Genomic DNA, 15,041 nt, shown 5'->3' with positions numbered 1-15,041 from the left:
TAGTCGACATAATATAGTGAAAGAGCAAGAGGACGTGATAATTATTACTGAGGAGATGGATGAAAATTAGAATATTCAGCTACCTCATGTGGTTGCCACATATCCTGTAAATCCAAATCTTGCTCCTCGTACTATGTACGTTTATGCCAAGCCCCCTCTAACTGAGGCTGAATCGAGTATTGTGAAACCTGCTATTGCTACGAATAACTTTGAAATGAAGCCAAACACTATTCAGATGATTCTATATTTTGTTCAGTTCGATGGTTTGTAAGATGAAGATTCAAATACTCATTTGGCTACTTTTTGGAATTTTGCGAAACTTTCAAGATTAATGGCATTTCTGACGGTGCCATTTGCCTACAGTTGTTTCCCTTCTTATTGAGAAATAAGGCTAAACAGTGGTTGAACTCCCTACCAAGAGGTTCTGTCACTACACGGGATCAAATGACCGGAAAGTTCTTATTGAAGTATTTTCCACCGGCTAAGATAGCTAAGTTGAGGAATGATATCTCTTCATTCGTGCAAATGGATTTAAAGACCCTATATGATGCATGGGAGAGGTATAAGGATTTATTGAGAAGGTGCCCTCACCATGGGTTACCTCTATCGCTACAGGTTCAAACCTTCTACAATGGTTTGAATCCCTCAACTAGGCAATTGATCGATGCAGCCGTCGGTGGGACTCTGAATAACAAAACACTTGAAGTGGCTTATGAGTTTATAGAAGAGATGTCACCAAATAATTATCAGTGGCAAGTCATGAGGATGAAGCCGATGAAAGTAGCCGGTGTTTTTAATGTAGATGCGGTCACTATGTTATCAAATCAAGTAGAAATTGGTTTATATGGTTCTACGCAGGTACATCCAGTGATGCAATGCAATTCAAATGGAGGAGGAATGAACAATCTAGAATATCTACCCCACAGTCCTAGCACATAGAACGAACAAGTCAACTATATGGGTAATAGTTCTAGACCTCAGAACAATCCTTACAATAACACTTACAATGCAGGTTGGAGGAACCATCCCAATTTCTCTTAGAGTGGTCAAGGAAATCAAAGACCACAACCCTTTCCAGGCTTTCAACCACCTTACCAACAAGACAAAAAGCCGAATGTCGAGGAGATGTTGACGAAGTTTATTTCAGTGTCAGAAACTCGCCTCCAAAACACCAAAATGACACTCAAAAATCAACAAGCGTTGATTCAAGGGCTCGAGAACCAAAAAGGATAGCTTGCTAAGTTGATTTCAGAAAAAGCAGCTTCATGCAATTACTATTCGAGATAAAAAAGGGTTAGTTGAATCTAAACCAGAACCGAGGCAAGAAAATCTGGTAAATAAAGGTAAAGTTGAGGTAAGCCAAGATAAGCAAGAATCGGTCGATAAGGAGTATAAACCTCGTGTGCCATATCCCAATGCGACAAAGAAAGACCACACAAACGAACAATTTGGTAAATTTCTTAAACTTTTGACAAAGTTACATATCAACTTACCATTTATTGAAGCTTTTTCGCAAATGCCCAATTCAGTAAAATTTTTAAAGGAGCTTTTAGCAAACAAACGGAAGCTAGATGATTCATCGTACGTGGAGCTAAATGCAGTGTGCTCAGCCGTTCTGCAAAATAAACTACCCAACAAATTGAAAGATCTAGGGAGTTTTACTATTCCTTGTTTAATTGGTAGTTTAAATGTTAATAATGCTTTGGCTGATTTAGGGGCAAGTATTAATGTCATGCCCTATAAAATGTTTAAACAATTAGGTCTTGGGAAATCCAAACAAACTAGGATGAGTATTCAATTAGCAAATAGAACCATTAGAATTCCTAGGGGTATTATTGAAGACGTACTTGTCAAAATTGATAAATTCATTTCCCAGTTGATTTTGTTGTTTTAGACATGGATGAGGATAGTGACATACCTCTAATTTTAGGATGACCCATTTTAGGAACTGCTAGAACCATTATTGATGTTGGTATATGTGAATTAATACTTCGTGCAGGTGATGACACGATTAAACTTCAAGCTCGTGATTTTGCTAACATATCCAGTGATCAAGTTGATTATACGAGTACTGTTAATATGAGTAACCTTGTGGCTCAACATTTTTTGCAGGAAACACCTCGAAAAAATGTGATAAAGCCAAGTTCCAACTTATGCGACAAAAATAGAACAAATCATGAAGAAAGAAGGCTACAGATCAATGAACTAGACGAATGGCGAACACAAGTCAAGGAGAAATCGAGAATACACGATGCAGAACCAAAGCAATGCCATGACAAGCATAAGGATGGAACAAACCAATTTAAGGTTGGGGACCAGGTATTCTTAGATAAAATGGACCCTCGAATTTCCACTTCAGAGCGTAATGCAAATTGAGCAACTCCTTTTACAGTACTGAGTGTCTTTCTATATGGTACAGTCGAGGTTAATCATTTTGAATTTGACACTTTTAAGGTAAATATTACTCGGTTCAAACCTTTTTTTGGTAATAGAATTGATAGCGAGAAAGAGGAGTTTCGACTTCATGAACCACCATGACCATGCGAATACGTGATAAGTCAAGCTTAGACTTTAAATAAGCACTTCTCGGGAGGCAACTCGAGCTTTAACATTACTAATTTCCTAATTTTATCTCAGGATATATTTAAAATTAATAAATTAATTTTAAAAAAAGTGTTTTATAGCCTGCACAGGCTAGATACATGGGCGTGTCCTTAGCCATATGGACTCTAGGACCTAGTTTTGAAATTTTTAAAAAATTGATAGTGAGTTACACGGCTTGGTGACACGACCGTGCAACCAACATGGCCTGGACACATGGGTGTGTCCTTGGCCGTGTGGAGCCCGAGACTTAATTTCTCCAAAAATCGATAGAGACCCGGCCTAAAATAGGCCACACAGGCATGTGACATGGCCGTGTGGACCACACGGCTTGGACGCACGGGTGTGTCCTCGGCCGTGTGAAACCTGGAGCTAAAATTTTCAATTTTAAAACAAGTCAGATAGTTACACGAGCAAGGCACATGGCCGTGTGTGAGACACGGCCAAGCCATATGGGCCTGTGGGAGGTCACACAGGCATGGGAGAAGCGAATGAAGTTGCACCCAGCCATGCGACACGGCTGTGTGTGCCACACGGCATAGACACACGAGCGTGTCGAGGCCGTGTGAAGATTGGGCTTGTCTTTTTAAAATGCACACGGGCTAAAAACACACCACACAAGCATATGAGACGACTGCGTGGCTCAACACGGGCCTCACACGATCGTGTCCCCTTTCTTAAAACAAACCATGATTTGATTTTCTAAAAATTTGTCTTCATCTTGCCCCAAACCTTCCTTCCTTAGCTACCATCAGCCCTCTTTTGCCATTTCAGCCGGCCACCTCTCGCCTATAGTTGCCCGTACCAACCGACCCTTCCCTTCTCCTCCCCTTTCCCTTCTCTTTTCCCTATTCTCTTCTTCCATTGCCGCACCTACCCTCTCCCCTTGCATCTCTCTTCCATCACCATGACACCACCCCACCCCACCCTCTCCTCACCAACTGCCCCTTTCAGCCCCGACCGACCAGCCACCCAAACGACCACCCCTACCTCCCGTTCTAGACTAGCCCTAACCAACCCCCAACCTTGCTCCGACCGATCCTTCCCCTTTCTTCCCTTTCTTTTCTCCCATCTCTCACTCGGCCACCCTCACTCTGTCGACCACCCCATAACCCCCACCTTGCGCGCATCATCACCATTGAACCACCACTGATCTGCCGCCACTCATAACTCCAGCCATAGCAACAGCTATCGATTACCTTTTCCTTTCCTTTTCTCATTATTATTTATTTATTATTATTTTATTTTATTTTATCTTTATTAGTTTTAGTAGTTTTTCTGATTATTATTACTTTATTGCTTTATTCGTTCTTGTTAGTTAGTTCTTTACTAATAATTTTATGTCCATGCTTAATTTAATTTAGGACATCAATAGTCTTTTGCATTTATTTTGCTTTATGATCATTTTCTTTTTGATTTTATTCATATTCTTCTTGCCTATTCAATTTTATATTGCTCATCTATTTAGCTTTATACTGTGTAGTAGCATTATTATAAGTCAATTTTCTTTTGTTGAGCTAAACGTGGATGTTTAGTTCTTATTAGCTTGCCTATTATGTTGCTTAGTCAATTAGATTTATTTAATCACTTTATTGTAGGAATATTATGACGAACACTCGTGGCAAGTCTAAGGTAGCCGTCCTCGCTTCGAAAAACGAAAGACCACTGGTGCGACCTCCTTCTCGAGCGCTTCTGCTGAGGCCCACCACCCTTATCTCCAATTTTCGACGGGCCCCTAGGAGGATCTATTTCAGTTACTTCACCAGAGCCCACTCGGTCTAGGCCACTGTATCGATTGGGTCGTATTGGAGCAGGTCTGACTAGCTGATAATGTTCACACCTTCATTACCACAACTCTGTGGGATAGATTCTTCTCTATCATCGAGCCCACCTACATGGTGCTTACTTTGGAGTTCTGCGCGACATTTCTTCTACAGTAGGTCATGACGACTCATGATGAGCCAGGTACCATCACCTTCTGACTTGGTGGTTTGGTACGTCAGATGAGTGTCCTCGAGTTTGGTGCTGCTATGAGACTTTACACTTAGGAGTTCATGACTGTAAAAAATTTCCCCCATCTACATTGGCACGTCCATTACACACTATCATGGTGTTGGACAGATCTTACAGCGAGCTAGACACTTTCTGATGTGAGTCACTTGAAGGCGACATCTCTCTCTCCAGCTTTAGGGTACCTTCACGTACTTTTAGCACGTACTTTGATAGGTAGGAGGGAGAGCACCGGAGTTGTCAATATTCACAATGCATACTTGATACGTGATATTCGTGACAGGTTTTAAATATTTATAATGTATCATTCTTGAAACTAACTATTATCACGATGAAGGCAAGTGTACCTATCGAACAGTAGCATAGCTTTAGCAAAACCGGATTATCGAACCCAAAGGAACTAAAAGTACTAGTATTAACTTTCTTTTTATTATCTAGCCTAAAAAATAAAAGGGTTTTGTTTATCTAACTAATTAACTAAACTAAGAAATCACAGAAAATAGAATTGGGAAATTACTTTTGGAAAAACGATTGAATTAAGACAATACCTAAGGAAAAATCCACCTAGACTTCACTTGTTATTTGACTCCGAATCGGACGATTTATTCATTTGACTTGATCCGTAGAAATCCCTCAACTATATTATTATCCCTATCGAGACTAACAATGTCTAACCCTAGGTTGAATAATTGAAATCTCTTTCTAATTAACTCCCTAGGGTTGTATTAACTCGATCTATGGATCCCCTTATTAGGTTTAACCCTAATCTGGCAAAATCTTGTCACCCTATCTCTAGGCGCGCAATCAACTCCGCTTAATTATGACAAATGTACTCTTAGACAGGGTCTATTCCTCCTCTGAATAAGAGCTTAACTTGAATCAGTATCCTGGAATGTAACGCTCTCGTACCCGAGACCATTTTTAGAGTCGAGCACGAGGTGTTAACGAACTTAATTCATTAATTAAACAGCTCAAACAATTTATTTTTAAAATTTCTAGACAAGCTAGCTAACTGCATAATAGTCGCTTAAAAATTCATATCTCGAGTTTCGAAACTCAAAATTAAGATCTGTAAATTTTTCCTGAAACTAGAATCATATATCGGTCTACTGATTTTTTCCTAGAATTTTTGGTCAGGCAAATTAGTACAGTTTATTAGTTAAAGTCTCCCCTATTTTAGGGTTCTACTGCTCTGACCCCTATGTATTACAAATTAGATATATCTCTTTACAAAATTTCAATGATTATGTCGCTTGTTTATCTTAAAACTAGACTAAATAAGGAATCTGTTCATATAAAGAATGACTTCTAATAATTTTTTTACAATTTATGGTGAATTTTTAAATTCAAAACAGGGGATTCCAGAGACCACTCTGACCCTGTTCCACCAAAATTTAAATATCTCATAAAATATAACTCATTTTCCTGTTTTGTTCCATCCATTTGAAAATAGACCTATCAAGCTTTAATTTCATTTAATTTCATTTCTACTATTTTTAGTGATTTTTCAAATTCACATCACTGCTGCTGTCTGATTCTGTTTTGTGGCCAATTTTACCTTTCCAATGATTTTCATGGTTTAGTTAAGACATAAAGTATACATGTTATCATATATAAACCTGATTAGCCATTCCAATAGCTAATCATTTACAAACCCTTTTCTTACCAAACCATAACCATATCATATGATCATTTACACGAAGTGAGTATAGTGCTATACATGCCACATTCAAAATATACAAGCCATTTTACCAATTTAGGTCTTCGGATAGTGTGAACGAGCCTTCGACCTATCCTGATTCTCAAGCTGGCTTGTCAAAACTACACCAAATGAAAAGGAGGGAGTAAGCATAAATGCTTAGTAAGTTCACATGCAAATAATAAGTAACATGATTATGCAATCCAACATAAACATCATTAAAACACTCATAACATAAGAATACTTACTATCTTACCACAATTTTGTCTCACCAAGTTCTCAACCAAGGATTAAACTCATACCTGTCCATTTTCACTTCTTCAACACATTCATCATCGAATCACTTTCGTTTTAAGTATTCTCCATATTCTCTTAGGATTCTTCCGTTGAACACATCGGAATATAATTTCGGATACGCGGATAATGTGCACGTAAGTGCTATACTCATAACTGAACAAGCTCAATAGCTTTTGAAATCTATGTAGCCAAGCTACCATGTAACCCGCCCGTAAACGAACTCAGACTCAACTCAACGAGCTCGAGCGTTCACATTCATAAGTGAAATCGGACTCAACTCAACGAGCTCGGATGCCTAGTTACATCTCACGAACTTGGACTCAACTCAACGAGTTTGGAACTCAACCATCCTAGTGACATGTCACTTGTACCCTAATCTATTCCCAAGGTTCAAACGGGATTCTTCTCAATTACACTTTTAATCACCTTCTTCGAAATGTAGAAACCGATACTTGCTAGCATCTCATCCTTATTAATCAAGTTATTCACATAATTTGCATATTACAATTTAATAATTCACAAAGCATAATATTTCATGATAATAAGAATCATATCATATAAATATCATTAAATCACTTAAAATAAAAATTATGTTACCTTATTTACACATGAACTTACCTCGATACAAAATATTAGCAATCGAGCCTATTCCTTGTAAACTTTGTTTTTCCTTTGATAACGACTTGAATCTTGTTTCTCTTGAACTATAATACCAAATTAATTTTATTTAATACATACATTAATCAAAACAACCCTTAGTAAGAACTTTGGTAAAATTACCATTTGCCCCTAAACTTTCATATATTTGCACTTTTGCCCCAAGGATCGTAAATTAAACCTCATCCTATTTTCTTATGTTTTATGACATGCTGATCATTTTTCCCTTCTATGGAAACATCAAATTCACACTCTAACATGTACTTATGAATATTAGGTATTTTTACCGATTAAGCCCTTTTACTCGTTTTCACTTAAAACTGAGTAGCACAGGTTGTTGAACATAATTTAAAACCTCATATTCTATCATAAAACACCAAAATACACAAATTTCAACTATGGGTATTTTTCCAAATATGAACCCTAGGTTGAATTATTACTAGTATAAGCTAAATCGAGCTACCGGGATTTCAAAAACATAAAAATCATTAAAAATGGGGCTTGAAATCACTTACTATGAAGCTTGGAAGTTGAAGAAACCCTAGCTATGGAGAGAGGTAAGATTCGACCAAGGCTTGATGAAGATGAACACATTTTGGCCTTAATTTCCATTTTAATTAATTTTAATTACAAAATGACTAAAATACCCTTAATACCTTTCTTTGAAAATTTTCATGTATAATCCCATTTTTGTCCAAAAGTTTAGAAATTGGTCAAATTTCTATTTAAGACCTCCTAATTAATATTCCAAAGCAATTTCATACTAAAAACTTCTAGAATACAAGTTTTGCAAATGATTTGATTTAGTCCCTAATTTCAACTTAAGCACTTTATGCACAGAATTTCCTCACGAAATTTTCACACAATCATGCAATCATATCATAAACCTCAAAATAATTATAAAATATTTATTTTTACCTCGTATTTGTGGTCATGAAACCACTATTCTGATTAGACCCTAATTCGGGATATTACATGGAATATCAAAACAAGAATTACGAACACATAATTAAGAACAAGTCAAATATTTATCATACAATTCAGATAATAATAACAAGATCTGTCTTAGGTTTCATTCCCCTTAGGTATTTAGGGGTTTTAGTTCATAACTAAAAAGGTAAACATCTCAGAAGAATAATGAGTACAAAACATAAAGAAAAACCCAAAACTCCTGATGGGAAATTGAGGGGAGATCTTCAGTCTTGATGATGAATCCGGCTTCTGAGATGGATCAATCGACTTTCCTTGAGCAGTTCCCTGCTTCCTCCTCTGTGGCCCCTCTTTTCCTCCTCCTCTAGGGTGTATTTTAGGCTTTAGAATGCCTAAGAACCCTCAAAATTGTCCTTTTCCGAATTGGACTCAATTTGGGCTCGACAGGGACACGCCCGTGTGTGATTACTTCTGGTCGTGGTCAAGCCTGTTAAATAGGTATGGGCGTGTGGTCTACCCGTGTGAATCATGCTTCGATTCTGCCAAATTGACACGGTCGTGTGGTCTACCTGTGTGAGGAAGTCCAGGCCGTGTTGATTTCATACGTTGGCCCATTTTCTCTGTTTCTGGCCCATTTCTCGTTCCTTTCACTCTTCTATGCTCACCTAAGTATAAAATATGAAATTAAGGCATTAGGAGCATCGAATTCACCAAATCTAAGGAAAAATCATTCATAAAATGTGCTAAGCATGTGATAGGAACATGTATAAATTACAGTTTATCAAATAACCCCACACTTATGCATTTGCTTGTCCTCAAGCAAAATCCTCAACTCATAATCAAAATAAATTCTTCTCAACTTATAATTCCTATCAATGATGTATCAAACTAATCCATAAGTAGTCATACATTGATAATTCAATTAAAAGAATATTAGTGCTTCAAACATTCCAAGTTGAGTATTTAATCACGAAAAACTTAGGCATCTCCCCTTATCTAGTGGGTTACCCTCGATTCGAAATCTCACGGAGTTTAACATCCTCACTAAAGATTCACTCAAATCACTCAAAGTGTTTTAAGGACAATGAAATTAGCATTCATCAGTCAATATGAAAAGTTATTACCATAGGCTTGCATGAAAATCAAATCTCCACCACTATAAATTGAGATGATACATCAATCAAAAGGTCTTTAGAGGGTTGTAACGTGGCTTTGGTTAGAGGATGTGGTCACAAACTGAATGGAAGGGTTAGAATCGAGATTGAATTGAAAAATTGCCTAACTAGAAAAATGACTAGTCATCAATTGTGTACAACAGAGCTTTTTCTCAGAATATGGAATTTAACTTCTTTAGCTCAGAAGATCACTACTACTAATATGTATACATGTGTATATATATATTTAAAAAAAACAAGTCAAATTACAAAATAGAATAAAACATAGCTAAGCAACTATTCTAACTCAAATCTCGACAAAAATAAGGATCAAATTAATGTAGGGGATTTCAACAATAATGAGTTATGGGTTAATATTGAGGGTAAATTAATGAATGAGTTGTTAGGCTCAAGGGGGTTCACTAAGGGTTAATTATGAAGGTAGGCTTTTGTGGAGTGAGTGGGTTAAACCTAAGTGCCTTTATCATTTTGACTATCAAATCAAATGGCGTGGTCTTGACATGCATAATCAAGCAAGTTCTAGAATAACAATTCAATACTGACGCACTCATAATGAAAGTGAGCATGAAAGAAATAATAGATGCTCTGAAGGCTCAAAATCTCACAACAATTATGGCTTTTTAATGTTTAAACTTGTGAATTCCAACTCAAGGTAATACCTAAATTTGGGGAAACAACCTAAAAGCTTTTAATTCTTGAAAAATCAACTTATCATGCTTGATTCCCTAATGTCTTAAAGTTTAAACAATCAATGCATGCCTATGTTTTAATTCAAGATATATCAATAAACAATATAGACTAATTGGAATTCATTCTAATAATGATATGAGAAGATCGCATGAAAATAAAATAAAATTCAGGGATTTTTCTGATATAAAAGACCCCTTACACTTAAGATGTACATTGCCCTTAATGTACAAAGGTAGATATATTGAAAAAGATAGATTTATAATCATAAGATAGGGAGAGAAGTGAAACTTCCTGAATGATGAATGAATTCATTGAACTGGAGTTTTGGAGAATAATCGGCGTGAAAGTGGAGGAGGATGCTCCGGTGGTGTTAGAGGTTCATTAGTCCATAATTCCTGCGCCAAAAGAATATTATATCTGGTGGTAGCTATGGTCGTGGTCGAGCAGGACATGGCAGTCATGGAGAACCTTTCCCAGTGGAGTTTCAAGTTCCTGAGTAATAGTGAGCTTTGGAGTTCTTTATAATTGTGATAGAATCAGGAACTCTTTTAAGAAATATATAAGGAAGACTAAGTACTCAATATGAATTAGCCAAAATTAAAAATTGTAAAATAATAATTATAAGTTCTAATAAAAATAAGGTGAAAGAAAAATAAAAAAGTAGTCTTAAAATAAAATAAAAGTAAAAACATAAAATAATAAATAAAAGTTTTTAAACATCTTCATCGCTAGATGGTTCGTGAGGCGGGGGTGGCAATGAGATGTGGAAGTGCTGACAAATCTGCTGTAGAGTAGCACCAATGTTATCGAAATGCTGAAAACACTGTTGCTCGAATCGGTTAAGGCACTTAGAGATGTCAGCGTATGAAGCCGCCGCATGAACTGGACGAGAAGGGGGTGGTGGCTGAGATGGTGGGTCCTCGTGGCGTGGAGGGACATCATCAGTAATGTCCTCAAGGTCTCCCTCCTCGACTAATTGGGCGAGGCGATACTGAGGAGGGTGGGTTACTCGGCGCTTCTCAATCATCTTCATATGTAAAATGCTCGAGATGCCTTGTGGAGACATCTAGCCAATGAGAGTGAGAGAGGACGATTGAGCTGTTGTGTTGAGGAGCCCAAAGTGCCGAGCGAACCGCGTCACATAGGGCCCAATAGAGTTGACCCCCTTCTTATGCCGCTCCGTCTGGTGTTGAATGGCGAGGGTAATGAAATAAGCAAGGTCTATGACGTGTCCGTGCGACATACACCATAGAAAGTAGGCGTCATGAGTGTTGATGATGCCAGTGCTCTCTCCTTCCTATTAACGTGTGAGCCAAAATGGCGTGTATGTACTTCAAAGATGGAGGGAGAGCCGATGCCTTGGAGAGGCTAGGATTGTAGGAGGCAACGCCTGGGGTGAGGGCGTTCCAACACCGTGAAGGAGAGTGATGGATGTGGCGATTGAGAGTGTGGAGTTCATTCTCTTCCATGAACTCCTTAGTGTAAAAGCCCAGTGCGGTTCCTAACTCTGGGACGTTCAACTGACGGACTAGACCTCCGAGGAAAAATTGGATTGTTCCTGGGTCATCGAAGCAGACCATCACAGTCTGAAGATGGAACATTGAGCAGAGTTCCATCGTGAGTTCGAGATATGTCAGCTTGACAATCTCAAAGAAAAGCCCCCAAGGATCGGTGGTGAGGAGGGCCCAAATTGCATCCATGAGTTGGATTTGTTCTAGTGCGGCCCAGTCTATACAGCGGCCCATTTCCAAGGGTTAGGCCCGTAGAATCTGAAATAGTTCCTCCTGATAGCCTGGTGGAAATTAGAGGAATGGGTGGCAAATTTTTGCGGTAGGTCCCGAGGATGACGCCCCTTTCATTTTTTTCGAAGCGGAGACGGCGGTCTTCTTGCCACGTGAGGTAGACATGATGTACCTGTAATGGAAATTGAAGTGGAATGTGAATACTTTCCATGGGGCTTACATATAAACCTATACTATAACAGCCAAAGAAAATGTGCCAAATAACCTTACGAGAATAAGTAATGGAGATATCTAAAGAATGAATTTGTATGGGGTTAATAGCATGAAACCCATAGAAACAATAACAATGAATGAATGTAGCCTAATATACTGACTAAGAAAATCAAATAAATTACCAAAACAAAACTTAAAAACATACATTTATCTACTATTCTAACTATGAATGTGCACGTAAAATAGTCAAATGGAGCATAGAAATCATGAAAGGAGCAAAATAATTGAAGAATATTGACATAAAAGAGTCAACAAATGCAAGAGGAAGGACCTTAGGCGTCAAAAATGTGGTTGAAGGCTGCACACGGGCGTGACAGGAGGCCATGTGAATCTGCAGCGGCTAGGGTTAGGGATTTTGGGTGAGGGAGATAATGAATAGTGAAGGGTATTTATAGATTTTGGGACACACGACCAGGAAACACGCCCGTGTTCCCTAAGTTTTTGCCCGTGTGATTCGTGAATTTTGAATTTGGGCGCGTCTGACATTTTTCCCACGCCCGTGTTCCTCGGGCATGTGGCTGCACACGGCCATGCACACGGCCATGTCGCACGGTCGTGTCTGTCTTTGTTCGCTTCTCTCACACCCGTGTATAAAGGTCCACGTCCGTTTTGTTTTGGCAGGTTCGCCCACGATTACTTGCCATGGGCGTGTTGCACACCCGTGTTAATTTGACAGGTTCGACCACGGTTTCAATACACGGGCGTGTCGCATGTCTATGTTGTTTTGGTAGGTTCGCCCACGGCCATGTCGCACGGCTGTGGCGATTTATCGTAGCCCGTGTTAGGGAAAATCTTTGCCCTATTTCCACACGGTCCTAAGCACGCCCGTGTGCTTGGCCGTGTCTGTGTGGTAAACCTGTATTCAAGAGCTCCGTTAGTAAGTTAGGTGTTAAACACTAAATTTAAAGAAGTTAATATAGTTAGTGCTCGGGTTGCCTCCTGAGAGGCACTTATTTATAGTCTAAGCTTAACATACCTCCCCATTGAATGGTCATGGTGGTTCGAGGAGTTTATACTTGTCATTCCTACTGTGAATCTCATCAAAATAAGGTTTTAGGCAGGTATTGTTTACCTTAAAAGTGCCAAACTTGGATGACTTACCTCGACTGTACCGAATGGGAAAATGCTAAGTACCGTAAGAGGGATTTCTTCATTTGGTTTGGCAGTGACAATGTAAGGATCTGCGGCATCTAATAAGACTTTATCTCCAACCTTAAGTTGATTTGGAAAGGTATTGACTTGTTCTGGCGTAGTTTTGGTTTATCGTGTGTTCTCGATTTATGTGTCTACCATTCATCTAGCTCCTCAATTTGTAGCCTTCGTTCTTCATGAATAGGTCCTCTACTATTGCTTGAAAATGGTTCATGTACTTCCTTCAAACTCATTTCCTACAAAGTAGGTTGCACCATATTGTCAGTTTTAGTAGAATGGTTTAGACAATCACCTTTAATTTTTGATGTGTTGCCGAAATTGTGAGCTTGAAGGGTGATTGTTTCGTCTCCCACACGAAGTGTGAGCTCACCTATGCCAACATCAATAATCGTTCTAGCAATTGCTAAAAAGGGCCTTCCTAAAATCAAAGGAGTGTTGCTATCCTCCTCTATGTCTAGAACAACGAAGTCAATGGGAAATATAAATTTATTGATTTTAACTAGCACATCTTCAATAATACCCCTAGGAAATCTTATAGTTTTATCTGCTAATTGAATGCTCATCCTAGTCTGTTTGAGTTTCCCAAGACCTAGTTATTTAAACATTTTGTAAGGCATGACGTTAATACTAGTCTCTAAATCAGCTAATGCATTATTAACATCTAAACTACCAATTAACCAAGGAATTGTAAAACTCCCTAGATCTTTCAATTTGTTGGGTAGTTTATTCTGTAGAATAGCTGAGCAAACTACGTTTAGCTTCACATGCGAAGCCTCGTCCAACTTTTGCTTATTTGCTAAAAGCTTCTTTAAAAATTTTATTGCATTTGGCATCTGCGATAGAGCTTCAATAAATGGTAAGTTAATATGTAATTTTTTTAAGAGTTTAAGGAATTTACCAAATTGTTCATCTGAGCGGTCTTTCCTTGTCGCATTAGGGTATGGCACACGACGTTTGTATCCTGTACTTATCGGTTTCTGCTCATTGTGGTCTACCTCACCTTTACCTTTACTTATCTCATTTTCTTTCCTTGGTTCTGGTTCAGGTGTGACTAACCCTTCCTCATCTTGACTAGTAATCGTGTTGAGTTGCTCCCTTGGGTTAGATTCTGTTTTGCTTGGCAAGCTACCTTGTGGTCGTTTAGAAATCAACTTGGCAAGTTGTCCAATCTGAGTTTCGAGCCCTTGGATCGATGCTTGTTGATTTTTTAGTGTTGTATCAGTATTCTAAAAATGAGTTTCTGACACCGAGATGAATTTGGTTAGCATCTCCTCAAGGTTCGACTTATTTTCTTGCTGGTAAGGTGGTTGTTGAAAACCCGGAGGGTGTTGTGGCCTTTGATTTCCTTGACTGCTCCACGAGAAATTGGGATGGTTCCTCCAACCTGTATTATAAGTGTTACTATATGGGTTATTTTGGGATATAGAGTTATTGTTACCCATATATTGGACTTGTTCCTCCTTGATGCTAGGGTTGAAGGGTTGATATTTTGTGCATGCTCCTCCTCCATTCGAATCGCACCGTATCACTGGATGTATTTGAGTAGAACCACACAAACCATCAATCTTTTTATTTAAGAGTTCTACTTGGTTAGATAGCACAGTAACCGCGTCGAGGTTGAAAACACCGGTTGCTTTCGTCGGCTTTGTTCTCATAACTTTCCACTGATAGTTATTCAGTGACATCTCCTCAATAAATTCGTAAGCCGCCTCAGGTGTCTTATTATTGATAGTTCCTCTAGTGGCTGCATCAATCATCTGCCGAGTCGAAGGATTCAGGCCATTATGGAACGTTTGAACCTATAGCCAAAGCGGT

The 15,041-nt window shown here is 38.5% G+C and overlaps 1 non-coding gene across 1 annotated transcript; it reads right to left on the bottom strand.

The window, feature by feature from the left end:
• Positions 1-492: 492 nt before the first annotated feature.
• LOC121231394 (small nucleolar RNA R71) lies at positions 493-599 on the bottom strand. The gene has a single exon (XR_005929452.1). It is a non-coding gene; the product is annotated as a small nucleolar RNA R71 (small nucleolar RNA).
• Between the last annotated feature and the right edge of the window lie 14,442 nt (positions 600-15,041).

The sequence above is a fragment of the Gossypium hirsutum genome, chromosome A06, assembly GCF_007990345.1.
Source record: "Gossypium hirsutum isolate 1008001.06 chromosome A06, Gossypium_hirsutum_v2.1, whole genome shotgun sequence".
In the NCBI taxonomy this organism is placed as follows: domain Eukaryota; kingdom Viridiplantae; phylum Streptophyta; class Magnoliopsida; order Malvales; family Malvaceae; genus Gossypium; species Gossypium hirsutum.
The sequence above is the reverse complement of the archived record's forward strand: the minus strand, read 5'-3'. Positions and strand labels throughout refer to the sequence as shown.